General features: G+C 38.1%; 1 protein-coding gene across 3 annotated transcripts in view; it reads left to right on the top strand.

Annotated features, from left to right (window-relative positions):
* The window catches only part of RGS6 (regulator of G protein signaling 6), a 249,500-nt gene that overhangs the window by 14,284 nt on the left and 221,689 nt on the right, over positions 1 to 13,527 (top strand). The gene's annotated exons all lie outside the window — the stretch shown is intronic.

The raw sequence follows: 13,527 nt of genomic DNA on the forward strand, positions 1-13,527 counted from the left end.
ACTGCTCGGACGCGTAGCTGAAAGACTTTCAAGAAAGTAAGTGCTTCAAATTATAGCATTTGAGAGCTTGGAAGTTGAATTCTCTTCAGTGGAAGCACTTGAGCTTGTTACTGTGAAATATTTGAGGACAAGCTAATAACTTGAAATTTGTAACTTTTTGTCATATGACTTTAGGTAATGGTTCAAGTTTACTGCAGCTAGCTGAGAGAAGTGTACCTATCTTCCAAGTTTTGTCATACTAAGCATAAAGCAGCCTCCATACAGCAGTCTTTTGGTACCTTTTTTCCCTATATTCGTATTGTGTTTCTTGTTAAATAATTAGCAATTTGATTCTTTATACGTCATTTTTCTTACTTCCCATGCCTTGCTGAATTTTAAAAAGAGTGTTTTCTCAAGTGCTATGGAAAAATGAATTAGACAAAGGTGAAACAACAGCAATGTATGGTGTTAAAGAGCATTTTTTCACCATGATATGTCTTATTCTGAAGTACTTTGGAGGTAGCATAAAAGATGAAGGAAAGCTATCTATTGACCCATTTGCAAAGGCATTGTTTTGTTTTGGGGTAGGTGTATCCTTCATCTTCGAAATTTAATTTTTTTTTTTTTTAGTTTAATGAAATAATATAAATACATTTTATTTAGCCTGCAAAATATTTCTTATGTAGTGTGCAGAAGTTCTGTATGATTCTGACAGCAATTTCTTGCATAGCTTAAATAAGCAACCATTCTGATAACTTAAGAGCTACACTGCTCTTGTGTAGTGTGATCCTGGGTAAAATTACTGTAATGTGTTGGAGGCACATAGTTATGTTTTCTGCTTGCTTGACTGCAATCTTGATGACTTTCATATGCTGAGAATATAATTTAGGTTTCATATGGAGCATGAGTTGTTTCAAGTGTTACTTTTTGATATCCATAATTTTGGTTTAGTTGTTGTGTATTTGGTTTGGAATCTGGAATTGTTAACATGGGAAAAATTTCTGGGTAATGTGTGGGCTTGTTTGTTTTGAATGTGTTATGAACACACTTTGGCTGCTAATTTGGAAGTAGCACTAGTCGGTTAGTCAGATTATTTTTTTTCCAACCTGTTTGCTGAGAAGTCCAACACCCCATAGGCTGAAGTAGATACAAGGTGTGAAGGAAATGTCTGGTTGCATGATCTAGAATTAGGGCATTAAATCTGTGACTCTGCAGAGAATCCACTTATCTGTTCCTGAAAACATTACTTTATTTGTGTGCCTCACTTCCTGTTTGTCTCACATTCGGCATTTCTATTTTAGGATTTCTCCATTTCTTTGCCTTTTGATATTTCCTTATTGTCACGTAGAATAGAGGTTGTGAATTCTGTGGTATCAATAGGGAATATACTCATACTACTTGATTCATCTCTCCTTACTGGTTGTCCTCCGGTGTCAGTATTACCAGCCTTTCATAACACAGTCACCTGTCAAAATACATAGTTGTCTTTTAGAATAGCATGCCCCATGCATTGTGCAGTAAATGGTGTATTCTGTATTGTCAATTTTAAGCTAACACATCTGTCAGGTTTTTTTGCCATTTCTGTTGATTTGTGAATAAAAAATGTGGATATTACCTATTTTTCTGAGTAAATTTTCATTGGTGATTGACTTTCTAAATGTAATTTGCATTATTTTAGATATTAGTTTTAATATTAGTAGTTGGTATTATTTGATATTTTCATATTACTTTGATATTAATTAGATGTATTACACATCAATTTTATGTTCCTTCATGTTGAAAAATCATATGCGAAATCTGAGACAAGACTATTATTCTTTTGATTATCCCTCCTCTCTCCAAATGAATGTTTAGCTCTTCATCTCTCATTTGCTTTCAAATGTCTTGATTGCCAGTAATGAATGAGAAAAACACTGCACTGGACTCCCTGAAACATTGCACACAATCTGCCAGCATTCCCTACAGTTCAGGGTTGGTACTGTGTCGCAGCAGAAGGAAAGGTTTGCTGCTCACAGCAGGAGCCCAAGGTGCAATTGCTGATCCCCCTTAGGAAGAATAAATAAGGGTGGTCTTTAGCAGTGGAACCACAGTGAATCCTGCTCTGAGTGTGAACTGTTTTGTTGCTTATCATAACTGTCATGTTTGAGGGATTTGGGGGAGGAAAGCCCTGCAAGTAGAACCTCAGACTGTTAATACTTTTTTATACTTGGTTTGCTGAGAGTCTCTGGGGTCTGTTTGAAGTTCATGTGCCACCAGCTTCGTTCTAGCCTGGTTTCATTTAGTAGCCAGTGAAAGGTAGACACATTTAGAGGAAAAACCAGATCTTAGGCAGTATTGAGTGTCCCTTTGGAGCAACCTCTGTTTTGTTTATGGAGAAAAGCCTGGAACAGACTGTGCTCTATCTTTAGGTAGGTAAAACTTAGTGGGATGGGTTTTGGCCATGCAGAACAAAATAAACTAATTTATTTTGACTCCAATTACTTTATGATATTCTCTATGGACTCCTGCAAGCAAATGAATTCTAACTGCTTTGATTGCTACAGCAGATGGTCTCAATGAGATAAGTCTTATTTTCTTCTGCCTTCAGTGTTAACCTTTCAGGGGTTGATATTTATCAATTTGTGAGGTATGTTATTTTTTTAATCCAAGAGTTGCTCCACTGTTTGGATGACACCTGTGTGTGAATTAAGTAGTGCAGATGCATTTGTTACAGTAACCAGTGTTTAGGGTGTCATTTGCCTCACCCTACCCTTGTTAAGATGAGCTGTAGCCCAAACGACATGAGCTGTATTGACCAGGTCTCCAGTGGCAATCGTGGGTACCCAGCTGTCAGGTACTTATGCCATAGGACAGACATTTATAATTAAGCAAGCTGCATTCCACTCTTGTGGAACTGTGTGTCCTCTTGTCTCTCTGTGCATGTCAGGGCTGAGCCCTGGGCTCTCACAGGGCTGCAGGTGGAGCTGCAGGAAGGGTGGGCTGTGTGGCATCACTTATCTGTGCGGCACTGGGGTACCCAATGGAGGTGCCAGGGTGCTGCAGATGCTGCACTGCCATTTCAGTACTCTGCGAGCACACTGGATCTGGCCACATCTGGAGAAGATGCTGATGCATTTTTTGATGGGATCACTACTGGAGGAGTGATGCACAGTCTTACAAAAGACTGTTTCAAATGCACTACCCAACTTTTCATGGGAGCAGGGAGTGACATCCCCATCCTCACTTCAGTCTGCGAGCATTGTGTGGGTACTGCAGCATGGAAGGAAAAAAATGCAATAAAATTCAGGAGAGGAGAAGAACCTCTACTAGCAAATAGTAACAAAAAGTGTAAATTGATTTTAAATGCTGGTCACATTGCCTTGAAATCCAGCCACCTTTGATTAGTCTTTCTTGCAAATGCTGATGACTGTGTCTCAGGGGCCCTTTGGCTCATTGTTACAATAATCCACATCTGAAAATTCCTCTTCTGCAGATAGTATTGAAAGACAAATTGTTCATGGACAGCTTCTGACACCAGACCTATTAAGTGACCTATTTCAAAATAATTTGGCAAATCAAATTTTCTTACATAAAAGATGGTGGGAAATTGTCATGTCACTGAAAAAAAAAATCACAATATTTAGAGCTTGACTAAATAAGAACTGAAAGTACCAATAAGGAGGAGTACGTGGGGAATATAACAAGAAGGATGAAACCACAGAAATGAAAATCTAAATTGGTTAGCAAGGTGTACTTGTTTCTGAGAGAGATCTCCTATGACAGGGAAGAGTTTGCAAACTGTGCTGATAAGAGAGTTTTAGAACCACTGGAGCATGTATGTTCTGAGGGATATCAAAATATACTGTCAAAGAAATTATCTGCATTATCTGCTGGTACATTTCCATTTCTGCTTATTTTCTGCCAAACATATCCTCTATATCTCCTTACTAATGTCAGCACTTACTGAGTTAAATTTTGAATTTTTATGGTTACTCATGGTAAATCTTTTCAACAAGCAGGAAAATATAATTTCCAAAGGCAATTACTGCTCTAAGTAATGTAACACAAACTTGCAGCTGCCACAAGATGCTTTCAGAAAAATCTGAGTTGGTTGCTACCTTCAGTACTTGGCAGCCTTCGTGTCTTTTTAAATGCTGATTTAAGATCTGAATTGGAATAATTAAAAAAACCCAAAAAAACAAAACCAAACAAAAAAAAAACCAAACAAAAAAAAAAACCCAAAAAAAACAACCAAAAAGAAAGCAGCCTTACATTTGCAGATTTTCTCCAGGCAAATGCCAGTGTTCCAGCCATGCCATGTCAAGTAGCAGGAGTGTTGCTGTCAGAGCTGGCTGATTGGGCAGGAAATGAGAGAACAAGCAGTTGTGAAGGCAGGTTTATGCATCCAAAAAATACAGGGACCATCAAGCAGAAGGATGGGGGAAGAGACTGTTGTTAAATTAACTGTTCACATTAAAAAATATAGTACTGGTATTTTGAGCTAGTCAGAAAACTGAGACTGCAATTTGATTGCTCTTAAGTTGTGCTGTGAAAAATCATCTCAACAGGGCACTGTCCAAGCAACCAAAAGCAGATGAGCCTCACAAGGGTATAGTCAAAATGATGACTTCTTGTATAGAAAGAAAAAATTCCTGAAGTGTTTTAAAGTGAGATAGGTTTCATGCATACAGCTTAGTTTTGTATTAAAAGAAAGCAGTCTGCATGTTTTTTTGTGGCTTCCTAGCCCCTTTGAGGTTTCATGCTGTTTTTATGAGATGCAGCAGAACTTAAAATGTATTTTAACTGTTGAATACTTTTGGCTTTCTTTTTATTTGAGTCTCTTGAGTTATATTTTAGGATTTTGCCACATGTAAAGGCTATCTGAACCTTATTTTTATACATGAAATCTGAGTTTTTCACACAGTTACTTCTGTTTTATAGCTGGTTCTTTAACATAAAACTGTAAATTGATGATGATAATGCATGAGTTGATAGAGTTGATAACAATGCAGGCCTCCAGATTTCAAATTCTACCCAAGGATTTTTCTGTACTGTCATTAGAGATTACTTTAGGACATTTTAAATCATCTTACTCTTATCATTTCCTGGTTTCTTTTTTCTTTTTCTTTTTTTTTAACTCTGTTTCCAGAGTAAAAGCAGTAAGACAAGATTAAACTAGGACTGAATTTGAGACTATGTACTGAGGCTTCAGAAACTGAAAGATGCACAATTTTGGACAAATAATCTCCAAACTAGCATTGTTACTACTGGAAAACAAATTTAAACCCCATCTCGTTACCAAAATATGTTGACACAGGTTAGGGAGTGGGGGACCTTTAACTCTGTTTGCATATTGCATATTGACAAGGAGGTTTCAGGTAATTTATCACTGCAAATACTCATGAGCCTTGCTTGTAAACAGAAGCTGGCCATTTCTTGAAACCTTGCTAGTTTGTCTCTCTGGTTGTTTTACTGTGTCAACAACTTTGGCTGCAGAGGGTGCTGCATAGAGAGGGAATTGCTTGTGTGCAAGGTGGGCTACTGGCTAAATTGTGGCTGTAATTACGACAGAGCTGGCTGATTTTTGTTTAGGGGATTCCCTCTTGGCATTTCCTATAACAACAGGGGTAGCATTCAATATTTTTCCTTACCATACCTCATACAGTAATATCCTGGGGATAGTACTCACATAGGGGTATTAAATCTAATTTTACAGAGAGAGAGGCTGTGCAGTCAGGAACAGAAGTGGGAATGGCCATGTTCAACAAACCTGTCAGGTAGGAGCAGCAGAGAGTCCAAAGTATGGTGGTAAGTCATTGTCCAGTTATGAGCAATGGCAATGAAAATCACAAATCCCAGAGTGTCTTGGAGAAGTATTTCCAGGGCAGGGATAGGTGTCAGCAGTATTATGTAAAAGGCCAGGGATAATGCCCTGTTCTAGGTCATGGTACAGTCTTCTCTTTTGTCATCTCCTGTCTTCAGAAAACATGTCCTTGTTGCACAGAAGGAACTAGAAACAAGTGGTGTATTAGTTGAACAGAAGCTAGTACTGGTGTGCATGCAAATTTTGGTAAATTTGTGATGGATATCAACAATTTTGGAGTTAGAGGGTGGTTCCTGATTCTTAGAAAAGTGAAGTTCTGGAGAAGTCACTGCAGAGAGTAGAGAGGCCCAGGAAGCCATATGGCTTTACATAGCTGTAGGCATGTTTGTGAAGAGGAGTGTGTGACATGGTATTTTGCAGAAGTGAAGGAGACACAGTGAACCAAGAAGTGTCTCTAGCTTTAAGTATACCTTCTTCAGATTACCTTGAGTAGGCAATAATACCTAAAATACCTCCTAAATATGTGTGTGTATTTATATATTAAATACCTTCAAACACCGTTTATTCATGCAATAGCAAACAAATTGAACTGCTGAAGTTTGACACGTGTCAGTGTCCTTGAACAAAGCTAATGCTACTGACCTTGACTGTAGCTATCAGGGAAGCCTTGTGGTAAAGCTGAGGTCTGTGGGTTTGATTTCCACAGCAGTTAGACAATATAAATGATTAATGATCGAAGGCATTAGTGTAAAATTGCAAGCAGCTGGTTCCTGGAGGGCTGCAGAAGCTGACTTGCATTGTTGTGTAGATCCAAATAAGGCTGTCATACCAGGGGCAGAAACATGTTTTTAGAGTCAGGTGGAGATCATCCACCTGGAAGGACTCTTGGATGCTTTGTGGTTTGTTGTTTCTTTCCGTTATTTGTCTTGCAGTTATAGTTAAGATTTACTTGAGATTAGAGATTCAGATTAGTAGGCAGTGTGCAAAGTTACAGATAGAGAAATATGTGTAATGTGGTATGTAGGTAAAGTCATGACAAAGAACAAATAACCCTTGTTTTACCCTGGCTATATGGTGCAGTCTAATATGCACAATATAGGAGGTATGTTAAAATGTTATATGTAGATGTATGTATGATACCCTTTCTGATATATCTAATGTGCCTTAAGTTTTTCTGTTCAAATAATGCCTGCATCTATTCACACATGGCCTTAGCCCAAGTGTAAAGCTGTCCTGAGCTGTTGTGTATTGTATACCTCTTTGTAGTTAGTGGTTTTGGGGATAAACATAGAACTTTTTCCCCCTCTTCCTGTTTCTCTAGTAGGTGCCTTATTTAAACTTCTTTCATTTTCTTCCCTCTCTGTCTCATAATTTCTCTGTTCCTGTTTGTGACTGTAACAAACTGTCTCTTGCACCCATAAAAGTCTAATTACAGTGATCTATTACTTTAACTGTTCTCAGAGGCAGAAAAAAGACAAGCCAGGACCAATAGCTATGACAACCTCAAAGTATATTTTTAGCAAAGCAACTAGTGCAAATATAGAATACAGAGATAAAAAGGGAAGGTTCAGCTAGAGGGTAAGATTATGCTATTCTGGCTGTAGCATTTAGTGCCTTGCATTTTTTGAAATGGTTCTCTTTTATTCCCCTAGCATTTTTTTCATGCCATTTGCTTTGTATTTGTTGTCAGCATTTTAAGTGATGGTCCTGAAGTATTTGCACTATTTGATGATTTACTTTTGCATGTTGTTTTGGAAAAAATGCTGAATATGAGCATTTTCTTTCTGCCTAAAACTTTATTTTAGCCATGGGCTTGTTTAATTTACTAGAAGCAAACCAAAATGAAGTGGTGAAGCAGAATGAAGCTGCCAGCCTGACTTATTCGACTTCTTCCAGGAGGCAGCTTCTGGCCATTTCAGATGCAATCTTGAACCTTAATATTAAGACAAAATAGCTTGGATGGAATGAAATGAAATGTACATATAACTGTGGTTTTTTTATTTTATTTTATTTTTTTTTTAAATTTTGTAATCGAACTTCAACTAAACCCTTATTCTATCCTGATTAATAAAATATTACTTCAGGGGATTTTTATGAACTTATTTCAAAAGGCTCTGCAATAAGTTTGAGTGGGAGGACTCAGTTCAATAAATAGAATTACATGTGCAGGACCATGAAAATATGCAAATGAGGTTCCATTAAAAAACTCGTGATTTGCATCATCCGAAGACATTTTGAAGCATGTTTCTCTTTTTTCATGAGAAGCTGTTATGCCATGTTCAAGAGGCAGCAATTACTTTTATTCTTTTTGCTTTATCACTGCTGCTGAGTTGTATCTTGTTTTTCCTTGTCTCTCCAAAGTTAACTGAAATGAAGAAAGTGGAAAGTAACCAGTTAACCAGACCCTGAAGCGCACAGATCTGCTTAATAAAGAATTGCATTCTAAAGTTTGAGTATATTTGATATTTTAGTTCAAAGGCTACATGTCTTTTGGGGCGGTGAGGGAGGGCAAAAGTGTTAATTTAAATGTCACGCCACCTCTCTGTACTTTACTTTCCTTAAGTAATTATGGAGCACATTAATATTACCTTGCATTAAAGTGTTGGGAAATTATACTTTGGACCAATAATTAGGGGCTTCTAAATGTAAAGTGAAACATACTTGTGGCCTGTACAAGAAGAAATGACAAGATATTATAGTGGTTTAATTGGGAGTAAAATAAGTGTAATAAGTAGGAAGAGAACTTGATCAAGGAACACATTAATGAACTAATCAGATCTATTTCTTGTTTGAGAGAGAAAGCACATCAACTCCAATTTCATTCACATTTCAGTTTTGGGAAAATGTGGTTCTGTGAGATAGAAGTCAAGTAAATGTTTCTGTTGTCATGTTTTTAAGTTCTAGATGGAAACAATTTTGTGTACCAGAGTCTTCTCAGAGTTTAGCGCTGGAGGTGTCACTTCTGTTCTCTGTCATGTCAGCTTTTGATGAAAATAGGTGTGGTGGCTATTGCATATTGAGAATTTTCTATTAGTTCTCTTACAATTTCACATTCTTTCCTTATGTCTTGCATTATTTGGAAGTTTTAGTGCGGAGACCAGAACTGGAGGGCTGTGGAGACTGTTTAACAACCTCTATCTGCAGGCACAATTCTCCTCTGCTTCTTGGCATGACTGACAGCAGGAGCTGTTTTGATGTGATGCTCCAAATAAAGGGAATATTTCATTCACTAGTGCTATAATTAGATGCCTTTCCCCATCAGTGAATCCACCCAATTTTGTTAAACATTGCTGGTAGCTACATATGAATTAGCTCATTAGTTAACTTGGGCAAAATGTCACAAAACCTCGGATGCACTGGGTTCTTGTCACTTTCACTGTCCCCCCTGGGCTCTGCATAGTAAAATTAACTGGAGCTCTGTTTATTATATTTTTGCTATGTGTAGAAAAACAGAGCTACAATAATGGCACTTCTGTTGTCTGCTTGTATGTCGAAGATAGTCCAACCATTGCCTTGTGTGTGGAAAACAGTGATTAAACCCACATTTTTTAATAATGTGAAAGCATCTGTCTGGAATCAGGGAGCCAAATTGCTTTTTATCTTGGTCCTCTTAGCAGGAAAGGTTGTCTACTTTGGTAATGATTTTTTTTAAGGTATTTTTTACTGGAAAGCACTTCAAGCTTGTTGAGTTATAAGACATTTTCCTCTCTGCTTGCAAGAATGAAACCTGCACTTTTAACAAGGAAAATGATGTTCAGGTAATTCATAGTGTACTTAGCATCAATGGTGCTCTCTTCCCACTCAAGAAATGTCTTAGGGTTTCAGGGAGCATAGCATACCTTTGACCCAAACCTGCGTGAAATTGGGACTGACTAAATTTTTGTGGGATGGCCTGTGCTCTGTTTTTGCCTTTTGCTAAACTGTTGTTTTTGTGTGTTACACACACTTGTAACTGATAGTATTTCAAAGGAAAGATAGAGGATTGAAGGATAATGCACCAAAAGTAGGCAGAAAGGATAAATCAAATGGAAGGGTGAACCCTTTTGGAGAAAGAGTTAAGACTCAATATTGCTTTTAAAAAAGCAGTATTTGCTGACTTAGAATTGCAAGAGGTATTTAAAGAATCATAAAAGTTGGAAGAGACCTTCAAGATCATCTAGTCCAGCTTCAACACCACCATAATCACCCCTCAACAGCATCCCCAAGTACCCTATCCAGCCCCCTTCTGAACACTTTCAGAGACAGTGACTGTACCACCTTCCTGGGCAATTTATTCCAATGCCTAACCACTCTTTCAGTGACAAATATTTATCAATATCTAATCTGAACCTCCTCTGGCACAACTTGAGGCCGCTTCCTCTTGTCCTGTCACTTGAGACTTGTCAGAAGAGACTGAGTCCCACATGGCTACAGCCTCCTTTCAGGCACCTGTAGAGAGCAATGAGGTTCCCCTCCGAGCCTCCTCTTCTCCAGACAAAATAATCCCAATTCTTAAAGCAGTTTTTCAGCAGTCTTAGAAGTATTTGAGCACACTGTGGGCTGCATGCAAGCATTCATGTAGCTATAGATGAGGTTAATTGTCCTTAATTGAATAAACTGGATTTATTTGAGAAACATTTGGCTGTAGAATGAGACCTTGAGACATCTCTGAGGTTCAGGCAAAGGCACGCAGAAGCTACATGCTCCTACTCCATTTTCCACCTTCCTGCCTTTTTTTTTTCTCCCATAATTGTTTTATTTGACAATCTGGCCATTCTCACAGTGCAGCTATTTTAACTTGGTGAAAATTAACTGAAGGCTGAGTGCTCTTTGTGTCACTGTTGTGTCAATAGCACTGAGTTTATCTGCCAGGTTAAGGGAGGGTGATGAAAGGGAGACACGGTCATATACTGGGGCATATACCCCATGGTGGACACTGCTTCACACCCTTGATTCTGATGCATTCAGGTGAAGTGCTAAGAAATAGAGTCAGTGGCCAGAGAAACTGTTTAAATATGTTAAGTTGCAGAAAGCTTCCTGGGGCATTCAAGGACAAGCGGCTCAGATGCTTCTTTCTAAATGAATTACAAAACCATGCAGGAATTGAAACACTGACTTCATTACTTTAATTATTTTCTCCATAGTGTCTTAATTTTTTTCATATTTATTATGGCAGTTGAGCAGTTTTCTCTGTGGCAGCTGTGCCACTTCACGAATATTTTGAATAGGGCAAGTAAAATCCTTGGGATGGGAAACTGGGTAATAAACATATATTGTAGTGAGAGAGGAGGTGATGGTTTTAGCTTCTGCCTTTACACCTCATAGCCAGATGTGATCCAAAGAATAAGAAAACAATGATAATTTGCTATGACTTGCTAGGTCTATTGGAAATCAATTAATTCTAGTTGATTTTGTAGCAGACATATACCCCTTGCAAAATAAATAACCCTGGAGATTCTGAAGTAGTATGAATTGAGATGTCCAGACTATACCAGTCTGTCTGTCTTGGCTCTGATGGTTTTGGCTTCTGTATTCACAAGACCTGACAGTTTGATTCTATGCAAAATCACTGATTTAGAAGGGAAGACAGCCCCCTCAGCACAAAGGAATCAATCTGGCTCTTGAGACACCTCACCTTCTGGAGAGGCTCCTTAGATGTTCTGTTTGTCCCCCTTGTGCTCAGCAGTTTGGATAAAAATCATACCCATATCTAAAGTTACCTTGAAGTTTCAAGTCCGGCAGTTTTAAGGAGAGCTCTTTGAAAGGTCAAACCCCAACCTCAGGTTGAAGCAGGAGAGTGTGAAGTGCACAACCCCTTGTTGTTTGTGTTGTTGACATCCAGGAAGACAAAACTTCATTAAGCTGCCTCCTATGTTAAAAAAACAAACCAAAACAAAACTACACAAAAACCTCCAAAACAACAGAATCAAACCCAGAGAAAAACACCTCCATCAACTGAAAAGAATGGATGACTATGGTCTGTCTAACACAGTGATTTGGGATTGGTGGGAAAGGATTGTTCCACTGCCAGTTTGTAACTGTTACGAGCAGAAGGGTGACGGGCAATGTGGCTGCTTTTTCCTGGAGCACTGAAAGTTTTATCTGTTTTACGATATTTTGTCTTTGGCAACCCAGTGACCTCGTTGTTCATGTATATATGCATTTACTAAGTTTGGGGGTTTTAGCTTTGGTTTCTTCCTTGGAATGTTGCTGTCTTAGATTGTAAACATTCATTGTGAGTGCTGAAATCTTATCCAAGAGATGTCTTTTTACATCTGTGTAATGCTTCGTGTAAAAAACTTGAATTACTGCTGACAAAATGTTTACCTAATGGAAATCAGTATTACCTTCCTGGATCCCTAAGAGTGAGATCTTTGAAGGAAATATCTGAAATGTTTAGTAAGAATTGTTGTTCATTGTTAGCTCAGTAAGTTTGCAAGCAGCTGAACAAATAGTTGAATTATTATAAAATGGGTCTATAATTCATTGGTGAACTAAATGTTGCAAGGTACATTTGTTTGGGGATGTGAATTTAAAAAAAAATTAAATAAACTGTTTATGAAAACCTGTGAATAGGATACCAGTAAGGATTTTTATTTGGTTTCTGGTGGTCTTATTATCAAATCCAGAAATGGAGACCAAGACTAGGTTAAGTATTTTAATGCTCCCACCCAACATTTAGATTTTGATTTATTTAGATTCTTTTGCCTTCTCAGTGAGGGCAGGTATTTCAACTGAATCCTGTGGTATGAGGTATATACCTTGACTTATGACTTCTCTTGACATTTTTCCCTCCTAACATGACTTTTGTTTTTCCTTTTTAACAAATACCTTTTCTGTTTTGTGAAGTGAAAGAGGAGAGGTATAGGAACTTAATTTCTTTCTTATTTCCAGTAAGATCAAGAGACTGGGGAACCTCAATGTGTTTTGAATTCATATTCTAGTTAAATGACTTCTTGATCCTGGAAATTTTTCCAGACTCATCACAATAAACAGATTTTGTTCTCTGTGGCTTCCTGGCTTGAAGTGGAAAAGTGTAGCAAAGCACTTAGGCTCATGTCCGAAGCTGTTCTCTGGAACTTGCCAGACACAGCAGGTCATGGTGCTAATTTAGGCTATTACTAATTTTTTACTTGAGACCACAGAAAATAGCTTGGAGCAGGGCAAGTGGTCTTGTGCGTTGGAAGAGCAATAAAGCCAGAAGAGAATGCTTAAAATTGTGTAGGTAGAGTCTCAGGCAAAATCAATGCTCAGGAAGGACAGCAGAGGTGGAGGAATATGCTGCTTCCCATCAGATTGTGCATTGACTCTGGCTCTAACTTTTAATGTATTGTTCCTGTCAGAGTTGGACATTTCCATTTGGTGTGACTAATGCTTTTGCGCTTTGTTTAACCTACCTCAGACTTCAGAACAATAAAAGCATGTCTGTGCTGAAGCAGGTAAAGCTTTCAGGAACTTTCACCCCCCTCATGATGTCCTAATTAAAGCCAAAGTGCTATTTTTCTCTTAGGTTCACACAGAAAGAAATAAATTTCCACAGAATTCTGTAGTGGGAATACAGCTCTCATGTATTGCTGTGGAAATTAGGTTAAGTAAAAGCCGGGGCTCTTGGCCTCTTTTATACATGTTTCTTAATTGTGACTCTTCTGTTTCTGCTCTTTGGGTCAGAGCATGAGTAGCCAGGCTGTGGGTATGGAAATAGAAATTTATTTTTTACACGTTGCTGAAATAAAAGCTTCTCCTTGCTGAAAAATTAATTACTGAGT

The sequence above is a fragment of the Zonotrichia leucophrys genome, chromosome 5 (assembly GCF_028769735.1).
Source record: "Zonotrichia leucophrys gambelii isolate GWCS_2022_RI chromosome 5, RI_Zleu_2.0, whole genome shotgun sequence".
NCBI classification, from domain to species: Eukaryota; Metazoa; Chordata; class Aves; order Passeriformes; family Passerellidae; genus Zonotrichia; species Zonotrichia leucophrys.